Source organism: Camelus dromedarius, chromosome 3 (assembly GCF_036321535.1).
Source record: "Camelus dromedarius isolate mCamDro1 chromosome 3, mCamDro1.pat, whole genome shotgun sequence".
NCBI classification, from domain to species: Eukaryota; Metazoa; Chordata; class Mammalia; order Artiodactyla; family Camelidae; genus Camelus; species Camelus dromedarius.
Window position 1 is genome coordinate 6566664 of NC_087438.1, and position 23283 is coordinate 6589946.

Genomic DNA, 23283 nt, shown 5'->3' on the forward strand with positions numbered 1-23283 from the left:
CCATCAGAGTACCCCTGATTCTGCTTCTGAAATTAGCCAAATCCGTCCAGTTCTCCCTGGACGTTCGCCAGCGACACCCTAGCCTGCACCACCCTCGAGCCTCGCCAGTCCCCTGCGATGGCCTGCTAGCTGGTCTTCCTGATTCCCCTCTTGCTACTCGACAATCCATTGTCCCAACTGCAACCACGAAAATATAAATGACAATTTACAAGTGCAAACAGATCCTGTCCCACCACTGCTTCTGCAAAGGCTTCCCAATGCCCATGAAAAAATCAGAGTTTCCCATCCTGTCTTACAATGCCCTACACACTGTATCTAACTCTTGCCCACCTCTGCCATTCTAGTCCACACCGCTGTCCCTTCCCCTCCACACACAGTCATCCCAAAGTTGCCCCCATTCGCTGCCTCGCATGACCCTATCTGAATTCTCTGCATAGTACCTGCCTCTGTAAGATACTTTTTCTTATTTATCACAATATGATTATTGTTTAGGGTCCAACTCTCCCCTGAAATGTGTGCTCCATGAGAAATGGGAAGCTTCTTGTTTGTCAGTTTATCTCCAATTCCTAAAAGAGTCTCATACCCTAACGTGTTCGGTAAAGATCTGTTTGGAGAGAGGTGGTGGATGAATACAGGTTATTTCTCCTTGTCACTTTCCTTGCAATTTTCAAGAAAAGTGGTTAGTGTGTTGCACCAATAATAGGAACACGATTTCCAATCCGACATTAATCGGAATGCCCGCTAGTCCCCAGTGACCCCCATGTACAGGAAAAGATGCTTCAGAAGCACCATGTGTTTATACAGATGTTTGTCCATAAGGAATTTTTTTTAATTAACCACCAATCATGTGTTTCCTACAAGGAAATTACACGGTGAGAGTGGGTTCCAACCCTCAAGATATTTGCTGGCTCAGTGAAATAAAACCAAGACACTATTTGCAGAAACCTATAGCTGTTTTATTTTGCAGTAACATTTAAAATGGGTGGGTCTATTGCTTTATAAATCTTTTCTGTAATATTCTGCCAAGTGAGCTCCCCTGGTGACCTTTAGAAAAGAAAGGGGGTGAAACACACCCTGGATTCAGAAGTTATACGTTACCCACTGGGGTTGGCATCCGGGTAATCTCTGAATTACCTTGGCAAGTTTCTAAACCTCTCCATGACTCAGTTTACTCATCTCTAAACTGGGGAGGAGATTAGAACATATTGTACACGGTTGCTGAGAAGATGAAACAATGTAAGTAAAAGTTATACCAGTGCCTGGGATGTAGGGGGCACTCAGATAACTTGAGCCGCTTGTATGAATTATTCCTAGGTTATTACTGGTGATTTACAGAATGTTCTATATTATGAAATGTTGGAGAACCTGTATCAAATATCTATTATCACTGCCACTTTATAAGGGGCTGTTAAATCACTTCCAGTAGTGAACTGGTCCCAAGTCCTGCAGATCCAAGCACGTGTGACTACTGCAGGTGGAGGTAACCTAGAATATTTACACTCTATACTTTCTACAGTTGCATTCAGACAAAAAAAAAAAAAAAAAGCAGCAGCAGCTACTCTAAATCAATAAAGCCTTCACAAACCAGGCATTTGCGGTTAGAAATGTTAGTCATAGGTGTATCTGAGCATTCAGGATTTGCTAAAGAAAAGAAAAACTGCTCTGTAAATGCTCTTCCATAAAGACAGAACTTGAACCTGAAAATGAGTCAAAGTTAAACTATATACCAGACACTCAACATTATAATCACAGAACAAAACTAGACCACCATAATTCACTTTTCTTATTATTGCTATTATTACAACATCCCCTGAAGAAACTTCCAAGACCTTTCAAAGACCCTCATGACACCTGGATTATGAAACAATCTCAGAAGAGCATAACAGCACATAAAAGAGAAAGTTATGAAGGAAATGTCATCAGCTCCTAGAAATCTGGCAGTGGAATGATAAAGCTAGCAAGTAACTATGTACCAAATTGAGTTAAGAAGGAAGGAATTCCAGAAGAAAAAAAAAAGAAATGCCATAGTCAGTTGGGGAAAAAAGTTGGATTTGCCACCTAAAAAGATGCTCGCTTCAGTGAAGACACTCTAGAATGAGAACTTACATAGGAAACACGTGGCCATTCATGGCTTCACTGATGCTGTTCCTTCTTGTTTGGGGCCTACTGTGTGCCCGGCCTGAGATGCATCCTACCTGCCACTCAGAGCTCAGAACGTGACTGGCAGCTCAGCACGGTTATGTGTTCAGGGATGGCTGACGAGAAGGCTGGGCAACCGCACGCACTGTCCGATGAAGACCACTGTGTGTGTGCGTGTGTGTGCGTGTGTGCGCGTGTGAGTGTGTGTGCGTGCATGCGCGTGCGTGTGTGCGTGTGCGTGTGTGTGTGCGTGTGTGTGTGTGCGTGCCTGTAGCACCAAGTCAGTGAAAGAGCATCTATTTAAAAGGTATCGCATGGCTGCGGATGCTTTCACACATCAGTTAACTTATGAGAAACTTGTAATTGAGCCACAAAGCTGGGCTTTTAGTACACGGTTTTAGACAATTATTTCATTGATTGTATCTCTGTCCTAGTGACCTTCATGAGCGCCAGCGAGAGCACAATCTCTGTCTACGTCCATATTTATGTCTGTGTCAGCTATATCTGCACCTACAAACCCACATCTCCACCCAGATGGATAGACACATATAGATAGATAGATAGACAGATAGACAGACAGACAGAGTCACCTGACCCCAGATTGTGCTCCCGGCATGGCAGGGGCTCCATAAAGACAGATCAGTGCTGTTTTGGAACAGGCACATCCCTGATAACTAATCTGCAGGAACTACAACTTCAGGGTTCTAAGCTCGGCCCGGCCCGTGACCTGACAGTTACCCTGCACTGTGCTATTTTTACATTTAATAATACAGACTCCTTGAAGATGATACTGATGAAATTCCACTGTGACATGGACAGTAGGTCCAAACACTCAATTTAAGAAACATTAAATGCCAGGAAGGAACTGACATCCGATGACACAGGTGAGGGCAGGGCCACTGGTCTTAGTCTATGTGCTGTTTGACTACTATGACCTTCCCTTTCAGTTACCTTCACAACTCACAGACAGTCATCAGGGAGAAGCAGACTTTGGAAGGGCTGTGCACTCTCTCCTAAGAGCTGGTATGAATGACGTTCACTTATCCTCCAAAGCGGCAAGACTATTTGAGAAAGCAGTAGAGTAAATGGCCTCACATGGACAATACGGGGACAGTCTGTGATGGCTACAGCAAATCTAATTATTTAATTATAGGAAAATCATGAAATACACATCTTAAATCAAATGTAGCACAGTCAGCCAGGCTAGAGGAACACATTTTTACCAAACTCTTAAGGACCCTTCTGGTAAATTAGGTTTTACAAAATTTCAATCTGAATCACTTCATTAAGTAACATGAACACATTCAGTGCTCATTGTGTGTTAAGTATTGGGAAGATGGATACAATCAAGGGCTTCATAGTGAAAAAGAAAGACACAAGAAATAGTTCAATAAATCCAACTTTAAATTGCTACTGTGGGGACATACACAGGAACATGGGGACAGGAAGGAGAAGGATGATAAGGGTTCACAGAGCAGATAATATGTGGTCTGAGAATTGGTGAACAAGTGAACATCCGCCTGCTGGACAACATGGGGAAAATTGTACCAAATACACTAAACTCTGGTTGGGGATAGAGAAGGAATAATCTCATTCCTTCCTCTTGCAGACAATCTCATGTACTTCCAGTTCTGTGCCCAAATTAGAAATAGGGTTTTTTCTCACCCAGTTTAAAAAATCCCAAAGGATCCATCCAACCATTCACCACCCATCCAACAAACAATCATTGACAGCTTTTCTGTCTTAGACCGTTCGATGCCTGAAGATGGAGCAGTGATCAAAATAGCGAAAATCCCTGCCCTCATGGAACTTACACTATGGGGAGGGCAGAAATTATACAAGTGGTGAGGATGGTGGGGAAAGAGATGAGGTCAAGGTACGGAACCCTTAAGGACGCCAGTGGTTGTAGGTCAGGGAGGTGAGCAGTTGAAGGAAGGGACAACGGCTAGAGATGGAGGAGTCACATCAGGGAGCTGCGGTGTCCAGAAAGCAGATGGAAAAGTGCTTCGAGGAGGGCGGGAGGGATGGATTAGACTGTACGAAGGCTGCCGCTCCTGACTGTCTGGTGTGAGGCTGACTGAATGTGGACGCCTGGATTCAACAACATGGAGGTGACGGGTGACCTTGAAGAGGCAGGACTGATGATGGAATGACCAAGTGGTCAAAGTGGGTTCCAGAGGAAGTGGAAACACAAGGAAATAGAAACAAATGCTTTTAAAGAGTTCTTCTGTAAACAGAAGGAGAGAACTGGGTCCTGGCTGGAGAGGAAATTCAGGTCAACAGGTCATTTTTTTAAAAATGGTAGATGTTTGCATCTCTAAGGGAAAGATCTAGCAGAGAAGGGAAAATAAAAATTGATGAAGAAAAGAAAGGGAAGAACTCGTTTAAGTCCTATCTTTGAGTAAGAAAGAAGAAATGGGATATTGGTGACCAAGCTAAAGTCTTGGCTCTCAATTAGAACTGTTCAGAGTGGCCACCAGGTGGGACTTGTGATTGGCCAGTTTGGGTCGGCGCCCCACCTTCCAATCATCACTGCAGCAAAGAGGTGACTTTCTATGGAAGGAGGAGGAACAGTTCTCAAAGGTATATGGCCTCTGAGCTGTGAGCAGGACAGTAACGTCCCTCACTCCAAAAAAAAATTCTGAGCAATGGTAAACAACTTAGAGACACTCACCCAATTCCTCAACACTGGAAATGTAAGATCTATTTGCTATTTTTAGGTACTGTTATATGAAATCTGGTGGTATTTACTTCCCAGAATCTCCTGACCATCTTTCCAACCTTTGCTTTTTCTGCTTTGGTTTAACCAATAGTGGTTACTGTCCAAACTTTCAGCAAAAGCAAGTGAAACAAAATGACTCTGATGCCTTTGTGGCCTGGGAGACACAAACACACATGAAAACCACATGAAAAGCTCCAGTGGATAAAACACGAACTGATTAGGTTTGCAACCCTGCAGCTATGGCAGATGCTCCAATACTCTGATCTGGAGACCACAATGCAGGAAAACCTCAAGTCCCATGAAATCCAAAAATCCAAACACAGGGTCATTTTTATGCCCTGAGGAGAGTCCCGCCAAAAAAAGATCTTAGGCACAGTTTAAACAAGAGGGCAGTATCCTCGCGTGCACACGTAAATCTTCAAATCCAAGCAATTAACCTCACACACATCTGGCCCTCTAATGGGTGTCTGAGAAGGAACAGCACACAGACACCATGGCCAGCCTGACTTCCACACAAAACAGAGAAAAGAAAATGGATTCTGAACCTCACCACACATCTGTGGCTCACAAATATTTATAATAGTCACAGAGCCGGGACAATAACAGACTTGGCAGACACTCAGCTAAGCAAACAATAAAAAAGGCCCAAATCCCAACACGGAAGAGAACAGGAGAGAAAGCAAGGTTTCCCCGGCTCCATAGCGGGCGCTCATTCTGATGCATTCTGATGTGCCTAATGGAAGCAGACAATTCTCCCGTTGGTGAACTTGGGGAACGTGGGGTGAAACGCATATGACAAAACAGATCAGATCTGCATGGGGCCCTTCCAGGTCGCCTCGTGGAGATTTTCCATGAGGCTGACCAGACAATGGGACAAGAATAATAAGATGTGGAGTCCACAGCGTTAGTATTACTTTCAAACTTTATTAAGAATGACAGGCTAAGTCTTGATCCCCAAATACAACCACTCAGCATGTTTACGCAAGGGATGTACCTTGTGTCAACAGTATCCACAGAAACGCACTGCGACTATCACAGAACAGAATTCCTACCCGCACCACGGCACCGACCGAAACACCGACAGCAAAACGCAGTATCTATCTTGCAGCAAAGAAATTTAGAAAACCAAGAAAAGTAAAGATGGAGACGTGAGTGCGTTTCAGTCTGCCCAAAGCCAAGTACGCCTCCATCTCAGAAAGAGAATTCTAGCCAATTCTCTGTCTTTTGGAACCTAATGAACTATGAAACCATTATTGTAGGCACATGAAAATTGATAATTAAATTACTATTCTAGGTGAGTCCTCTAAACTCAACAAGTAAAGATATCAACCAATATATATGAGATTCAGCCAGCCCTGGTCTTCCAGACACACCACAGAACATGAATACACCATGATATGACTTAATACTGCTCAACATAATGGGTTAAGTTCTAGTAAATTAAAAAAATCCGAAATACAGTTGTCAAGATATAGAAGCTGTAGAAAACCTGAAAATGCAAAAGTTAACCTTTCCCTGACCAAAAGAGGAAAATAAAAGAATGAAAGAATTTCAGTTGTCTGACTGTAAACCTGGTCGCTATCTACAGGATGAAGCGATGTGTTATGGAGATTCCTCATTCCTACAGTATTCTGATTGAGCACCTTCATTAGATTAAGATCGGGGGACGATGTTCGTCAGTGAGGAAAGAGAGAGGCAGAATTAAACTATGAGAAGAATTATAAAAAGTAATATCTATCCTTAAATAATGAACTCTTCCCTGAATTAAAGACTTGAATTTTAATATTCAGAAGAAAGTAAATTTAAAAATTTATTAAATTTTTAAGCATTGGCTGAACTCATTACAAAGGAAATATTTGGCGACACTAAAATGAACTTTCTAAATTTAAAAGGATAAAGTTAACAAGGAAATAAAGTATAGAAAAATGACAACAGAGGGTTAATATTCTTAAAAGTGAATTCTGTAAATATCTGTAAGAAAGTACTGAATCTCAGAAGCTAAACAAGTATAAAATAAGGACTAACCATTCTCTCCCACATACGTTGTCTGCGGCCGCTTTAGGCTACGACACACAGCCGAGTTGGTCCAACAGAAATGCGATGACCAGCAAATCCTAAAATATTAACTACCTCACCCTTTCAGAAAAAGTCTGCCACCTCCTGATTTAGATTGCTGACTTCTTACCATTTATGGTGAGCTTTTCTTTAAGGACCTGAGTATTGCCCAATCCGGAATAAAAGTGTATCTGTCCTTATTCCCAAAGGCATTCTTAGTGCTAAGAGGTCGTATTGTGTTAGAGTTAAGGGCATGGGTTCAAATCCCAGCTCCTCCTTTGACTACTGTGAGCTCTTGAGCAAATGACTTAACTTCTCCGTGCCTCCCTTTCTTTCTGGAAGCTTGTTCATTCTTTCACCACCATTTCTAACAGCAGAGATAACTGATGCTCATAAACTGTCACAATAACTCAATCTAGTAAATCGTTGGCTTCTTCATTTCCCATTTAGGTGTCCGACTTACCAAGGAGGGACGGGGTGGAGCGTTTCCTCGACCATGTATCACACAAAGGACCCGCAGCCTCTCAGGCCAGCCAGCCCAACTCTCACACACCAACGCTGCAAAAAAACAAAAGAAAAGAGAGAGGGAAGATCCTATTAACCCACTTTAAAACAGGCCGTAATCATTGCTCATCGATTCTGGAAAGTTCCATTAATGGCCTGCACAACCAGCACAACCTGCTTTAGCAACATGAGACTTAGCACAGAGTGACCCAGAACAGCTTGAATCACAAACATGACAGCCCTAGCTTAGCATCCCGTGCACCAAAGGACTTCTTTCTTCAGAAAAGAAGGAATAAACATTCAACTGTTATTAACATATGGGAACAAATCTCATGAAACAACCGAAGGACCATCATTTCAAACCTACCTGAATGACCTCAAGCAGTCTGCACATCAAGCACAGACGGGTCTCGTGAATGTACCCATTTTACGACGGCTCTTTCATTCTGCTTTGGGGAACCTTAAGTAATGCATTTCAAAGACAGGGGACAGAGGCAGAAGGTGTAGAAGAAACTACACCAGAAATTAGAGTTTGTGTTTTTATTTACATAGTAATTGATTTGGTGCACAATTTGAGACTTTATTTTTAAAAAATGAATTGTAAACCATAAAAAAAACCTCACTTTACTAAAACCAAGTAAAGCTTTGTAATCTCCTCATTCGATGTAACATTAAAAATCCTGAAAACTTGGTATCATAAAGGGATAAAAGACTACTGCAAAACACAGCCTCCCTAGCACCACGGATGCCAGAAATGGAAGAAATGGGTTACTTTCCATTTCTCATTCATAAAAGAAATCTGTCCATTACTAGTGGAGGATGCCTGTTACTTCAAATACTGTACTCTGGGCTCATGTTTTTTCCGTTGTCTTAGTTCGTAGAGTTTCTTTCTGCTCTCTGTGCTGCACTCCGCAGACTCTGGCTGCTGTAAACCTCAAACACACTACGTTGCCTATCCCAACACAAACACTTGGGCAGCAGCTAAGCATGACGACAAGAAAAGGGGGAGAAGAACTTCCCAGAACATTCCAGAACATTCTGGCTATTCCTCTATGCAATGACTCCCACACTATCTACTTAGTAATTATCTAAAAGCCATCTGCCTGTGGAAAATAAACTGACTTCCAGCAGCTGGAAATTTATGCAATTTTCTATCTACTGAAATGCCTTTTGAAAGTCCTAAGGTTCAAAGGAGGCCAGAGGGCGGTGGCTAGGTGACACCGTCTCTCCGTGAGGCTCCCTGCTTTGGGCAGTTCATGGGGAGCGAGGGGGCAACCCAAAGCAGCATATTCAGAGTCACCGGGAAGGAGCCCCCAGCCCAGGTGCACTCACGCACGGCAGCGTTGCCAACCCCAAGGAGGTCCCAGCGGAGTCTTTGAAAGTCTGTGACTTCATCCTTTGGAAAAGAGGAGGTGCAGATGCAAATCCTTGAGGCCAAAAGAGGAGTGAGGGAGCTCTCCCCAAGGTAAGAAGGCAGACTCAGCCCAGGAAAAATTCCTAGGAGCGGCCAATTCCTTTCTCACGACACCAATAACATCTCCTTCGGGTGTGGCAACAAATATGTTGGTTGGGACTTCTTTATTAAACAGCATGTTTGAATACAACAACTTCCTGTCTTGAGTCCTAAAATCTATTTTACAGTTAGTACTAAAACTTCTTTGGATTTGTTTATCTCTTAATTAAAATTTAACTAATAAACTTGGACAGACCCAGTGTTTACTGCCATGAATACCTGGCAATTCCTACAGACTCGTTTGTGTCAGAATTAAATTACAAACAGGGCTGATAATTAGGTATGGAGGCTGAGCTCTCCCATCCTCCCTCAGTGAGGTCATAAATTAGCTAACGTGGCCCCTTAGCTGGGACGTGCTACAGTCAGGCCTACGGAGAATGGCCATCCTCTTAAACTACAAAGGAGACCAAGGCCAAAAAGGCCACTTTAAGAATTCAGAATCGTTGACACAACCACACAACAAACACTGCAGGAAAAGAGCACACCTGCTGAACCCAGGCAGGGACAGCCTGCATCCTGGACAGCCAGACCAGCCTTCAGACTTTAAAACGAGCCCCTTCCTTGTGAAAAAGCAACATTCAAGGGACAGATCACCTATACGGAGTTCACAAGGCTTGGGGGACAGCAGAACTCCCTTTAGAATCTGAAATTTAAATCGGAAACCAGTTCTAGCAGCAGAATTCAGGGACCTACACCCCGAAAGGTTTTAACAATGCCTGTGTTTACATCAACGGTGAAGAAGACATTGTACCCCCACCCCAGCCCATGACAGCCAAGCAAATGGCATCAGGACTTACTCCTCTGCAGGGTCAATCCTTGCCTGAGTAGGTGCACCACCCTGTAAGGGAATATACCCCGTTCAACACGACACCCACGTGTGCCCAGGGGCGTGGGCTCAGTGACCTCGCACGGGCACTTAGCTGAAGCCACAGACGCCGGGCCCCTCAGGTCCAGTCCGAGCGCCCCCATCTTCCCCGAGGGAGGTCTTAAATTAGCTGTTGTATAGACCATAAGTCACTGCCATACTTTCTAGAAAACTAAGAAAAAATTCTAAAGGTAAAGGCCCTACAAAGCCCCAGAAGAATATCACAGATGGGAGGTCAGAATATTTCAAAGGGGATATTTAATAGCCCATTAAATAAGAAAGTGCTTTTGTTTTATTAATACATAAATGCCCCGCTGGACTCAATTCCATGCCATCCTTATTTTCTGTTTTAGTTTAGAGTCAACTTCAGTAGAAACGAGGCCTGAGTCCTCTGCCTCCTGGTTCTCAATTGGAGCCTCGTCCTGGAGGAAACACAGGTGCAGAACGAGCCCTACCCTATTCTGATTTACAAACAATAAACCTTTCCTAGGACTTGTGCCCGTAGCCACCTTTCAGAGGCTCTTAACATTGTCTCTGAAACAAAAGGCACACAGAAAATTTAAACGTCAATTAGTACTAAGATGCTTTTCCATAAAATATGCAACTCTCCCCTGCCCAGGCTACTTAGAATGAGAGAAAAAAAAAAAAAAAAGGTGGATTTAAACATTCTCCTAGAAACCAAAGGTCAGCTGAGCAGTGTGGCCTTTATCCTACAGATACAAGAGAAATTAAAACTTCAGGCCAGTCTTAAGAGCTTCATTTAGAAATCGTACCACAGTAACATCACAAGAAATAAAAATGAAAATGGGCAAAACCGCCTGGCATCATAAAGATGTCTCGTGGAGACATGGAAAGAAACCCCACAGAACGCAGGCTCAGAAGACCTACAAGCTGTTGGGCTATGGTTTCCCAAAAAGCAAGAGTTTGACAGCATCCGTGGGGCTTACCTGAGACACATCCCAACATCCGCAGATCAGTCAGCAAACCACCATACACAGCACATCCCGCCCTGGTCAGCGTGGCAGGTGGTTCAGAGACAAAGCAGGAACTGGTTATGTTCTCAGGAGCCCACACAAGACACTGCACGATCTGTCTGCTACACAATTCAGTAAACAGTATGAACGTGGAGGAAAAGAGGTTACTTCCAGGTAAAAGAGTCAAGGAAAGCTTCCTGGAAGAAGAGGACTGTGATCTGGGCTTTGGGGGGTGGGTAGGATATTGAAAGAGATGATGAAGTGGATTTGAGCGGGGAGCATTACAAGTGAAGCAAATGGTAGATCAGGCAGGAATTCCCCGAGAATCCTCAGACGGAACGAAGAGCCATTTTAGGCAGAGCCACGCAGTTGGAACATGAATGTCTGATACCATACTTGGGGTGGAGTGAACTGATGGAAACCCCAGCCGTGGGGCCACTGCAGACAGGCGTTTACGGGAGTGCAGGCTGACCTGCAACAGGTGAAGCAAAGCATCTCCGTTGAGGTGGGGAGTCAGGACTGGAGGGCAGTGAGGATTACAGGTGGAAAGCTGGCCTTGTGCTCAAGCTTGTGGAGGGAAACATGGAAGCAAACTAGAGAACGGGTTCCAGGTGGGAGGCTGAGGAGCAGGGCAGGGCGGCACCAAGACTGTGTTTACCAGCTGGGGAGCTTGCAAGACCGTCCATCTGAAAGGCCACCTCCGTGCATGGCTAAGTGGGAGGAAGGCTTAAAGGAGCAGCGCCAAGGAGCTAACAGACTAGAAAAGTGGACAATTAGGGACAATTAGCATGAAAAAGAGATGTGACTTCATCCAAAGGAGGGAGGAGCCATTGGAGGCTCAGTAAAATGCCAGGAAGAGAGTGAACTGAGGAGAATCAATACGGCAGAGATCACCAAGAAGAAGCTGCCACAGGAGAATTCTAGATTTTAAAATATTTTTTTAAAGACTATAAATCGTAGCCCATTTCTGCAAAACACCAGTCGTATGGAAACATCAGTCTAGAAACTGAGTATGTACCAGTGAGGAATGAATGTCTCTGAACTTAAGACATTCTCTCACTAGGAATTAAGATACAAAGAAAGTAAAGGATATTGTTGTCCACTCACTGGTCCAAAGCCACTCATGCAGTGGAGAAGCCAAGTCAGAGGTGGGCAGGTTGTCGAAGAAAGTGGGTTGACCGTCTCTGTACACACCGCTCCCCTTTCTGACACTGTCCCTAGCTTCAGTCTCCCTGCACGAAGTCACCCCTGACAGTCTGTGTGGTTCCCTTTCAAATACCTGCACCTCGTTGGATGGTGCCTAGAGAAATCAACAGCGGACACTGAGGGTGAAGAAAGACGCTGCCTGACAGTAAGCATCCTGTAGGTTGGGGATCATCAGAAACCCCCAGGCATTCAGAAAAAAAAAAAAAAGTACCAGCAACAGGAAGGGAGAAGGAGGCACGAAGGCAAAAATGAGGAGAGGGGGACGGGGAAAGAGGAAAGAAAGACCCTTAGGAAAGCAGGAGGAGGAGGAGAAGTGCATACACAAGGAGCAGGGGCGCTCGGAAAAGGGGCGATGGCCAAGGACACAAGGGACCACAGGTGGGCTGGGCTCCAGGCAAGAGAGAGGAGGGCAGAGCCTCCCTCCCAGCTGCTCCCACATTCCTCAGCAAGAATCCAGCATTCACGAAAACAAACATGAAGACATGGAGCCAGAGGCACGTAAAGCCTGAAGTGACGAACACAGCATGGGGTAAAGGCTGCCTGGATGGGGCCATCCCAGGGTGTGCGGGGACCAGCCCTCCCTCCACTCCCCGCCCTGGCAGATGCCACCTGTGCCGGGGGCTGGTCCCCCGGGGAAGTTCATCACCCTCTCCACCTCAGTTATAAGGGCCAATCACTTTACATTCAAGACCAGGATCAGGATTCAAATTTTGAAAACTGCTTTGTTTTTAAGATAGGTCTGTTGAATTGTTCAAAATTGCTATCTAAATTCTGAACATTATTTGAGATTTTTCTTCTCCTGTTTTTCTCTTTTAGTCTTTTTTTTAATTGAAGTATAATTGTTTTACAATGTTGTGTTAGCACGATGATGTGTAAACGCTGAGAGCCGCGTTAGAAAAGGATGAGAGATGGTGGCCCAAGTCTTAGCATTTGCTCTTTTTTGAAAGGTGTTCCTTCCCCTCGAGCGCTGGCCGGCGAATGGAATCTGCGCTGGACCCCGGTCCATCTCTTTGTTTGCCAACAGTGTCTGAATCAAGGAGCGTTTCCATGGGAGAGCATCAGTGCAAACAGCTGTGGCTTTAGACAGAGACCTTACACAAACGTGTGATACAGCAAATGTATGGGGAGAATAAAAGCTAAAAAACCAGACTTGAGAGTTGTAACTGCACAGCAATGTTGTATCCGAAAAAGCAAATGAATATTCCGCCTTACTTTCCACATCAGCAAAAGCAGGCAGTCAGTCACCCTCCTGCATCGCAGTTGAGCCCAACGGTATTGATGTATTGAAGATGTACTAAAGGATGACACATACAGTGCCACAGTTGCGTGGAAGGGTCCAGTCCTCAAGGAATTCACCCTTTGGCTTTCCCCAAATTAGCAATGGTCTCTTTAGTAACCAGCTAATTATGTTCTGTACAAATAATGCCATATTCTGATCAAGACCTTTTAGTAAAAAATCTCTTTGATAATTATCTCACCTCCATTTAGAAAAGACAAGGCGAAATGTCCCGATTTCCCTTCTTGAAGTCTCTGGCGATCTTAGGGCCAAAGCAGGAACGCCTGGAGACCAGGCCCAGCGATGGCCAAGGCTTCACAGACAGCACGTCCTCACGTGGGGACACACGACCTTATGTTTGGGTCATTTCATGACACAGTCACCTGGCTCTGAGACCAGCAGAGGCAAATTCTATCTCCCCGAACAGAAGAACAGCCACCTCTGAAAGTCGCATCCCAAGATGCACAAGACAGAGACGGACGCCTCCTGCTTGAGGCCGTCACACCCAGATCCACCCTGAGACCCCTCCCTCCATCAGACAGTGGTCACTGTGAAACCGCATGGTTTAGAAATAGAAGCTGAGACCTATGGGAAAGAGAAGGCAGCAACTGGGGATTTCATTTCTCTGAGCGTTGACCAATCCCAGCAACTTTGGGGACTGTTTTCCATTCCATCTTCCTGCAGATAACCCTTTGGTGAGTATTTAAAGCTGGCAGGAACCGCGGACCCTGGAAGGACTACACCGCTTGAGTCACTGAAATAAAGCTGGTGTAAAAATTACTTCCTTTTCCTTTCGTCCCACAGCAGACAATGAGAAGTGTTCTGAGCTGCTAGGAGGCATGGGAGCAAAGGGAAAGAAAGTGGCAAAAATGACTTCTTTATTCAAGCAAACGAGTTGCCCAAAACTAAGCAACAGCTCAAAATGAGCAATTTCTCAAATCGGCTAAGGACGCCAGCGTCTCTGAATAGTCACTACTTTCTTATTTCTGCCAAATTTTCAAAGGGCAGCCTCACTTTTCAGGCAGGCAATTTTGAAGCGCTCGCACAAGTGGTTAATTTGCATGGCCAATTGGCCTCTCAGCTCTCATTCTGACAGCTAAATTGATCTGTCCTTTGTAGACTAGAATCTCAGTACCCAGAAAGAGACTGTCTGAGGCTTTTTGCAAAATGCGGTCTCTCAATTCCTACTTCTTCAAAACAATGTATCCAGCAAGACTTACTCTGTTAGCAGTAGCTTAGCCACACAGAGATTCAGGATTCAACCCAAGCTCAAAATTCAAGATTTAATTCCAAGATGTGGAAAACAGTATGGAGATTCCTCAAAAACACTAAAAATAGACTTACCATATGAACCAGCAATCCCACTCCTGGGCGTAAATCCGGAGGGAACTTTAATTCAAAAAGATACATGCACCCCAGTGTTCACAGCAGCACTAATTACAATAGCTAAGACATGGAAACAACCTAAATGTCCACCAACAGATGACTGGGTAAAGAAGCTATGTTATATTTATACAATGGAATAATACTTGTCCATAAAAAGTAATAAAATAATGCCATTTGCAGCAACATGGATGGACCCAGAGAATGTCATTCTAAGTAAAAAAAAGACAGAAGGAGAAAGAAAAATGCCGTATGATATCACTCACATGCGGAATCTAAAAAAAAAGATAAATGAACTTATTTACAAAACAGAAATCGACTCACAGACATAGAGAACAAACTCATGGTCACCAGGAGGGGAAGAGAGTGGGAAGGGATAAATTGGGAGTTTGAGATTTGCAGATACTGACTACTATATATAAAACAGATAAACACGTTTCTACTGTAGAGCACAGGGAAGTATATTCAACATCTTGCAGTTACCCATAATGACAAAGAATATGAAAACAAAGATATGTATGTATATGCATGACTGAACTATTACTGTACACCGGAAGTTGACATGACATTGTAAACCGGACATACTTCAATAAAAAAACAAAAATTAAAAAATAAAAATAAATAAATAAAAGATTTAACTCTAAAAAAAAGTAATTAATTACTACTGTCATTTAACTTCCGTTAAGGCAAACAGGAGGGCTTGGGTTCTTAGATCAGCCTTTTGGTCATTACACGGGAAGAGGAAAATATCTACCACAGATTAAACCCACAGCTGACACCAAAGCCTGCCCAGAGTGCAGCGGAGCCTAGGCGGACAGAGGTCTGACACACGGGCGTGCAGAAGAGGGGATTTACCCCCAGAAAGACGGCAGACTCTGAAATTCACAATGAACTGTCAGTGAAATGGCGATGAGGTAAATTGCTCAGAAAAATATTTTTCTTAACAAAAAAGCAGATAGAATTTTTTTTAAAGAAGTTTCTGGGTTTTTTTAAAGAAGTTTCTGGCTACAAAGGATGCTCCCTGTCCGATTCAGTAGAAAGAAATGACAAGACGTTCTCCTTTAACTCAGTAAAGGCAATCAGATGAGCACAGCCCCTCGCCGGCCAGTCCCGTCTGCATGCTGAGCTGTGTCAGTTCTGGGCTCGCCCTGACTTCATTTCTCTTACGCGCCCGGACGCTAATGCTGCCGTTTTACATGGTGTACGGTAATCTGGGCCAAACAAATTGTGTTTTGACTTAAAAGTCAAACTCTGGTGGTGTATTTTGGCTTACATCCAGCGAATGCTCTGAAACCATTTCAGAACATTCATTTCTCCAAAGGCCTGAAGAGTAAAAAGACTTCAGTCCTGCTGAAACTGGTCCCAATGACCTGTTGGGTCTTCCATAGTCAAAGGTGGACGCCAAGACTGAGAAAGAGGACAGCTCATGTGTTCGTGACAGCATGTGGCCAAGACGCTCAGAGATGCACTGGTTTCGCGGTTTTGAGGCCAGAGAAGGCTGAACGCTGTATGAATCCCTGGGTCTGTTGCATAACCCAAAATCTAAATCTGTGCTATTTGTCATCCTCTCAGTACAAATGAGTGATAAAAATAAGAAACAGGCCACTATTCATTGAACCAGATGGCATCTTACCTTCCTGTAAACACGGCTGTTTAGAGTGTTTACACTCGTGGGGGAATAAAAAGATTTTCTCTTCTTTACGTTTGGCAATGAGTCATGCCATCCATGTCAGCACAAACGGTACTGAAATTTCCTCCCCACGAAGAACCAGCACCGCCTCAGTGGTGTTTAAAAACAACCCCGTCAGCCGCCTTTAATTAGTTAGGAGGCGTGTTGTCCATCCTGCAGCCTCCTATTAAGGAGAAGATGGGGCCAAATTGGACTCGCTAGACAGAACCCGAAGGCTGGCCACATCCTGAAGCAAACCTGCTGCAGAAGCCACGCTCCTCGGTGTGAGTCACAGACGCTTTCTTCATTGGCTTTGCGACACGCACCCTTAAAGATTTCAGTCCAGGAGTCTGACTTGAAGGTGTCCCCTCTACCTGTACCCCTCTCCCCGACTTTGACGAGCGACCCCATGGACCTAAAACAGCAAACCTGGGAGAGGAGTGTTGAATAATCTCGGGAAGTTTCAGAGCTTACTGAACATTAAAGGCACCTCAGTCAATCGCTAAGCACCACATCCAACACCAGCCCTGCTCCGCTGGACTAACTGGAAAGGAAACGGGGCCAGTCTGAAATGCAGGTGGTGTTTTAGAAAATGGTGTTTCACTGACAAGCTCTGCCAGCACATGTGACAACGCAGGGAGCGCGACCCGGGCCAAGCCTGACCCGTGCGAACCCCCAGCGACTGTCTGCCCTGCCCCTCCTCGCTGCCCCCACCGTGCGGTGGGTTTGGGTTTCCTTTCCCTTAACTGTCAAGAAGACAAGCCTGTCCTCTGTTGGACGAACTGTATTAAACTGACCCACTGACGTGAGTTTGTTTTTTTCTTTTGATTTTACAGGCTTCTGAGACAGTAACTCCCCTCCTTGTGGTACATATGAAGTTTATTTATGAATCTGAAACCCAAACTCTGTATTTCTTGTCCTTTTAGAGTATATCTTGTTGGCTCGACCGCATCAGTCAAGCCAATCATCTCAGGAGCCATCCTGCATCCCAGCTGGCTCTCTGGGACCTACTCATGTCCCCTGGGTCCCCACATGATGCAGGCACCTCTCCTCTGGGACCAGGACACCCAGGGCCCGTCTCTGGCCATCTCCGATCACCTTTAGTTGTTATCCGTTTGCTTCCCCCATCAAGGGCAGTCATCCTGTCCTATAACTGAATCTCCGGGCCCAGGCTTAGGTAAATGAGTGTGTCCAAGAGGGAAAGCAACAAGGTTTCCTTCATTGTACTTCCAGGTGGGTGTAAATGACAACAGACCTGGGGCACGAACCCGAAGTCAGCTTCTAGAAACGCTCTTCCAACTCGGCATCACATCGTCCAATCTGACAGCACTCAAAACCACCCGGAAAAACTGAGTTAGCCAAACCTAGATGGGACCAAGACGCTGCCCCACCCTCCTCCAGGTCTGGAAGGGGCTCAGCGGGTGTTCAGGTGGGAGGCGGTGAATGGAGTCTGTGCGGGAGGGAAGGGCCCGAGGGAAGGGCCCGAGGAGACAGAGTTGCACCTTCCCGGCTCAGAGGCTCCAGGCTTGCCCTGATCCCACCTCTACTCAAAATAAAATTCTCCTCTCGCCTCTCTCTAGAAGGATTTCAAGTCTCAGAAGTTTTCCGATGCTGCTCATATAGGTTCACATCCCCGTTTTTACATCCTGTTCACGCTCTTGTGAAATCCAGACTTGCCCAGGCTCCCCTGTGCAAACAAGCCGAAACCTCCCTCTTCTTCACCTGGAATATACAAGGGTCCTCCTACAGACTCCCTCGGGAAGCTGCCTCCACCCACCCCAGATCCCCTCTGGGTGTTCAGGGTGTCCCCACAGACAGAAGGCCGCTTGCATGAACAGTCAGGGCAGGAGACCAGGGCTGCCCCAGCGGCCAGCAGTGACCAGTCAGGGATGCACCTTCCCTTGGTGACAGAAACATCACCTTGTAACTCAAACACTCGTGCTGATATTTCCCTCAGTAAACCCATGTTTAACAACTACCAGCAAACTTCTAAGCGAAAGTTTCTCTAATTTCCGATATAATGATCGGCTGAGCAGGGATGAGTCCTGCGTGATAATTCTGTAGTCACAGATTAAAACAAAATCCACAGTTGCTTCCTCGGTCTCTGTTCTCCCTGTAATCACAGGTTTCAGGCCCTCCACCTATACAGTGTCCTGAACATACATGACCTTCGGCCGGTGGCGTGTCACCCACACCCCTGCCCTGTCACTGCCATGTCCCTTTTCCCCAGTGACCTGCAAAGAAAAAAGTTGAAAGGATCTCCCTGTCGCCCTCCAGGTTCCTACGTCACACACAGCTTCAGAAAACACGGGCGTGCTCTGGCCAGCGTGAACGTGAAGTGACGACGCGCTTTGCCAAGTTAAAACCTCAGAAGCATTTTAGGGAATTTAGCACCAGGAAATCAATATGTCCTTGGGGACATTTTATGCTTGCCTTTAAAATGTGCATTTTAATCTCCATGTTAGTACTTTTCTTGACCCCGCTTGTACTTAAAATTCCCATCAACCACGTCTTAGGCCTATAGACATGACGCTATTTCATAAGGGTGCTAAGCCTCATAATCTGAATCCAGGGCTTCACAGAAAGGTTTGTCTAACTCCAGTGAAGAGGGCAAAACAGTGATGAGACGATAAGGTCACCTGACAGCAGAACACAGACCTGTCCTTACTTTGGAATATTTTTTTTCGAACTATACACTCAAGTATTCAAGTAAGACATTCTTGTCACATCAGGTTTCTCAACCACGTTCTCTCTCTTGGACCAGCAGCCAGCCAGCATCTCAGCACAGTGCTAAAGTCAAACCTGTCTCTCTCATATTTCATCGGAGAAACTACAGTCTAATTATGGACTGTCTTATCAATGCAGCCGTCACTGTGAACACCAGGGAAATTAAACCATAAACAGAAGCCCTCATTCACATGGAAAGCTGATAGCATTGCGGGAAGAGGTGATAAGACCCATTATTACACTTGGAACAAAACATCTTGCCCTGCTGGCCGTTTACTTCTGCTCGTGCTTCAGATGGCACTGGGAAGACGGGACATGGCTATTCATTACTTGCTGACAATTGCTCAGGTCGTGCCCCCTTTCCAAATAGTGTAAAAGGAGCTATAAATCAGAAAAGTGGCATGAAATTTGGGTGACAGCTGCTCTTCTCAAAGACTCCTAAGGTAAATCACCAAAGTGTAACTTGAGACAATAGCATGGTCTTTACCCACATTCCTTGATGGAGATTGAACTCCATACCCAATTCAAATTCAGTCTCTCTTGTTTTCATACTCTGGGGGACACTGGGGTCTTTCAAGAGAATCTAAAAGATGCAAATCAATCATAACCATCCTGAGATGAGAAAGGGGAGGGTCAAAAATGGCCCAGGTATCAAGATTTCCCTCTGCTGTGAACCTTGGAAGTCAACGTCCTCAGCGTCTTCTTCACTCAGCCAAGGATGGCAGGCAGGAGCTCCCCTTGGCACATAAGGCACCTGACAAGGTGCGGACAGCAAGTAACGATGCTGGTTCTATCCAAACAACAGAGTAGACGGAAAAAGATAATAGTCATGATGGAAAGCTGAATCACTGAATGGTTTTAGCCCTACACCCAGCCCTTCCTCCATCAAAGGGTAAACTGTCAATGGAAACAGACTCTTCCCCCTCGTTTCCTTGTTTTCTCTTTCCCACCAGCATTTTCCCTGTGTGTCAGCCCTAAGCCCACATGGGCTCTCCTGCACTCCCCCCGGCGATGAGAGACCTTTAAAGAAAGGAATGACAGAGACATCACAACGCCATGAGCTTTCCTCCCTCAAGGACGTTCACTTCGGAGACTGTCACTGCTCAGAAGACATCTTCATTCCTGCTGAAATCACCAGAGGGGCCCCCTTCTCCTCAATGTCCATTTGCTTTGACATGCACACACGGCCATCCAGGAGCCACGTGCTCCCCAGAGCAAGAAGTTGTGCAGGATGCCAGAGCCATCCTTGGCTCAACAACCGACAGCAGCTTGGGGAGAAACCAGTGTTGAATCTGAGCCAGCGTTCCACCGTCCTGGCCGACACACCACCTCACGAGCAGAAAGCAGAAAACACGCCACCCGGATTATCCCAGATTCTTGCCCCCGAGTTCTCCCACCAGGGCACAGAGCCTGGCACTGTGTTTCCGAAGGAGGTTTCACAGCCTCGTTGAGAGAGGAGTCACAGTGGGCTCCCACAAACAAGGCCACGTTCTCTAACCCAGACCAAATGAAACTTTCTTTTACCTTCCAGCCACACTCTCCCTAAACAAAATGAAAAGAGAGAGACTGGAGGTGCAAATAACCATTGCCATCACTTGTCATTACTTGTGCCTCGCCCTCACCCAGCTGGTAATTCAAGGTGCTATTTATTACAAAAGCCCTAGAATCACTGTCTCCTCCAAGTCAAAGCAGAGGCACTGAAGTCCAGAGATGATGACCATCCGAAGGGCAGGCAGGAAAGCTTCCAAAGAGGTCTGATTCCGTCAGGAAGAAGCAACGCCCTGAGAGCTGCTTCGGAGCCTGCAGCCACCACGGATGTGATAGACAGAAAAATCCTGCTTCCTTACCAAGAGCTTAAACATCTACTTTGTACCTGCGAGATTCAGAATACAAATGGAGTTGGGTAACTCCAGAGATTACTTCTTTCAAATGGTAACTGGTATTCATGAAAGAAAAGGAAAATACAGCAACCTCACTATTCACGGATTGCATATTTACAGATTCCATATTTGCGAATCTGCCTACTGGCTAAAGCTTATTTGTAACTCCAAAATGGTCCGCTGGTTGTGAGTTCAAAGCTAATGAATCAACCATATATTAAATAAAGTGTCATTAAACACAAACATGCATAAAGTGAGGTTCTTCATTGATGGGCTGATGAAGATGTTGAGCCCAGAAGCTCACAGGAGCCTAGCGCTCTGTGCCCTCTAGGAGCAATGGTTCAGTACCGCTAATTCAAGATTCAGGATGAACTTACAGAGCATGAGGACCACGAGTCCCCCATGAAGATGACCATAAACACCAAAGGGCACCAGCAGCAGGTAGAATACTCTAACAAAGCCCCAGTCCCGCACTGGGCCTGTCGGACGCTGGCGGATGTGAAGGCAGGTGGAAGGAGCGTGTGAGTGGAGTGCACAGCACACGAACGAGGGACCACCTCGATGGAGGGGGATCAGGGCTCAGGCAGTAGAAACTCAAAAGACGCAAGCCACATGACTGTTCCTGAAAAGCAAAATATTGGCCTTCTGGCTTCCAAGGAGCACGGAACTCATCGTGCTGGCAGCAAGATGCGGGAGGCCCCGGTGCCTGGCTGTCTGGCATTAACCACCATGGGCAGGAGCCCTTTCTGAAGTCATCCTAGAGCGAAAATTAGACCCCTCGGAAACAGATCTGGACAATGTGGGCATTAGGGATGACAGACCGGTGGCCAAGGTCACTTTCTTGCCGAGTGGGGACTCCGGCTCTGGCTGGCAGGCCTCTTTAGAGCTCTCATTACATAATGTAAACCAGATCCCCGTCTCCCGCGGCAGACAGTGGCCCGCGCTCCCTCGATCTAAGGGATGATTACTGTCCTAAAGAGCTGATTGTGTCTCATTACACTTGAGAGAATATAATCCTGACAACCTGGGCTATTAACGTGCACTTTCAAACACGCCACACTGGCCTTTGACACAGTCCCATCTGTCACGTGTCAGACAGCAAAGTGTGTTCTTGCTGCACCACGTGTAGAGGAGAACGTACACCGTACAGAATGGCAAGCGTTGTTTTTTCCCTAGTCCAGGAAAGTCTTAATTCCACTGAGACACTTGTAGTGCACTGAGATCTTTAACATTAAAAAACAAAAGAAGCAACACAATCCGTGAAGGCCATAAAATAAAAAGGCCCAAAGACATTACCTTCTTGCTCCCTTACAGCTTTATAGGCCTTCTCCTCTAGAAACTTCTGCCCTGTTATTATAGTATTAAGAATCATAATGACTACCTTTTGGAATAGGATTGACTTCCTTTTAAACTACATTCCTTCTTCTGTAATAAAAGAAAAAGAAAGGAAATTAAGCATCTTTCCTCATCTCCACCTCTACACTGGGAGCTGTCAATAAAAAGACTGTGAAAACACCAGAAAAGGCTCCCATGAGTCCTCAGACTAAGAGAACACAAAGAAAGAAAGCAAAGGTCATACTATCTCCCACGTCCAGAAAGGGTACTTTCAACTATGATCACAAAAATGTAAGTTGGCAGGCTCCACAAACACATTCATAAAGAAAATCAGAACAATCTATAAATGATAAATCAAGCCCAAGAATTACGGCTCTGAGTCCGGTACCAGAGTTTGTATTTCACCAGCATCAGACAGGGCTTTATCTCGCCTGTACCCCAGGCGATGAGTACTGCAAACTAACCACCCCTCTCAAGGAGTTCCCCGGTTACTTAGCATCTCGTCAGCTTAGTTCTTGACAAAGCATCAAGTCTGGGAGGCAGTGTGCCAGCGCGAACAGGCCAGGACAGGAAACGGGTTTCAAACTGAGATCAAGCAATCCTGTAATAAGAAATTGTGAGAATTTTTTTTTTTTTGGATGACTATTCCATCTGGCTTTTCAGCCAAACCTGGCTCTAAAAATTCCACGATCTCTCCAAATACTAGATGCTAAAAATAAGGACATGTGTATATATGTTAACTGAGAGTTTTAAAGAGATCCAGGGGCAACATGAAAGGAAGGCTTAAGCACCATTAAAATGTCGAGCTAAAGGCACAGAAGTGGTGGATATTTCACTAAAACTTTCAGAAGACCCTTCTGGGAAGGGAGAGTGAGTCAGCAGGGGACACATTATCTGGAGAGCCTCAAATGCGCAAAGCACTGAGGGAAAAACATGATCAAAAGTTTGAAGACAACCAGAGAAGGTGCTTAGAAAGAATCTGTCTGCTAATGACAGCAGGAGCCAGCTCTTTGTTCCCAAGAAGCCAGCAGTGAC

At 45.3% G+C, this 23283-nt stretch overlaps 1 protein-coding gene across 4 annotated transcripts in view; it reads right to left on the bottom strand.

The window, feature by feature from the left end:
• The window catches only part of SEMA5A (semaphorin 5A), a 444386-nt gene that overhangs the window by 335253 nt on the left and 85850 nt on the right, over positions 1-23283 (bottom strand). For 3 of the 4 annotated variants that reach the window (XM_031443174.2, XM_064479438.1, XM_064479445.1), the window contains exon 2: positions 7380-7474. The exons of the other annotated variant lie outside the window; for it this stretch is intronic. The gene's annotated coding sequence lies outside the window, so the exon portion shown is untranslated. The remainder of the gene's footprint in view (positions 1-7379; positions 7475-23283) is intronic. 4 annotated transcript variants of the gene reach the window in all.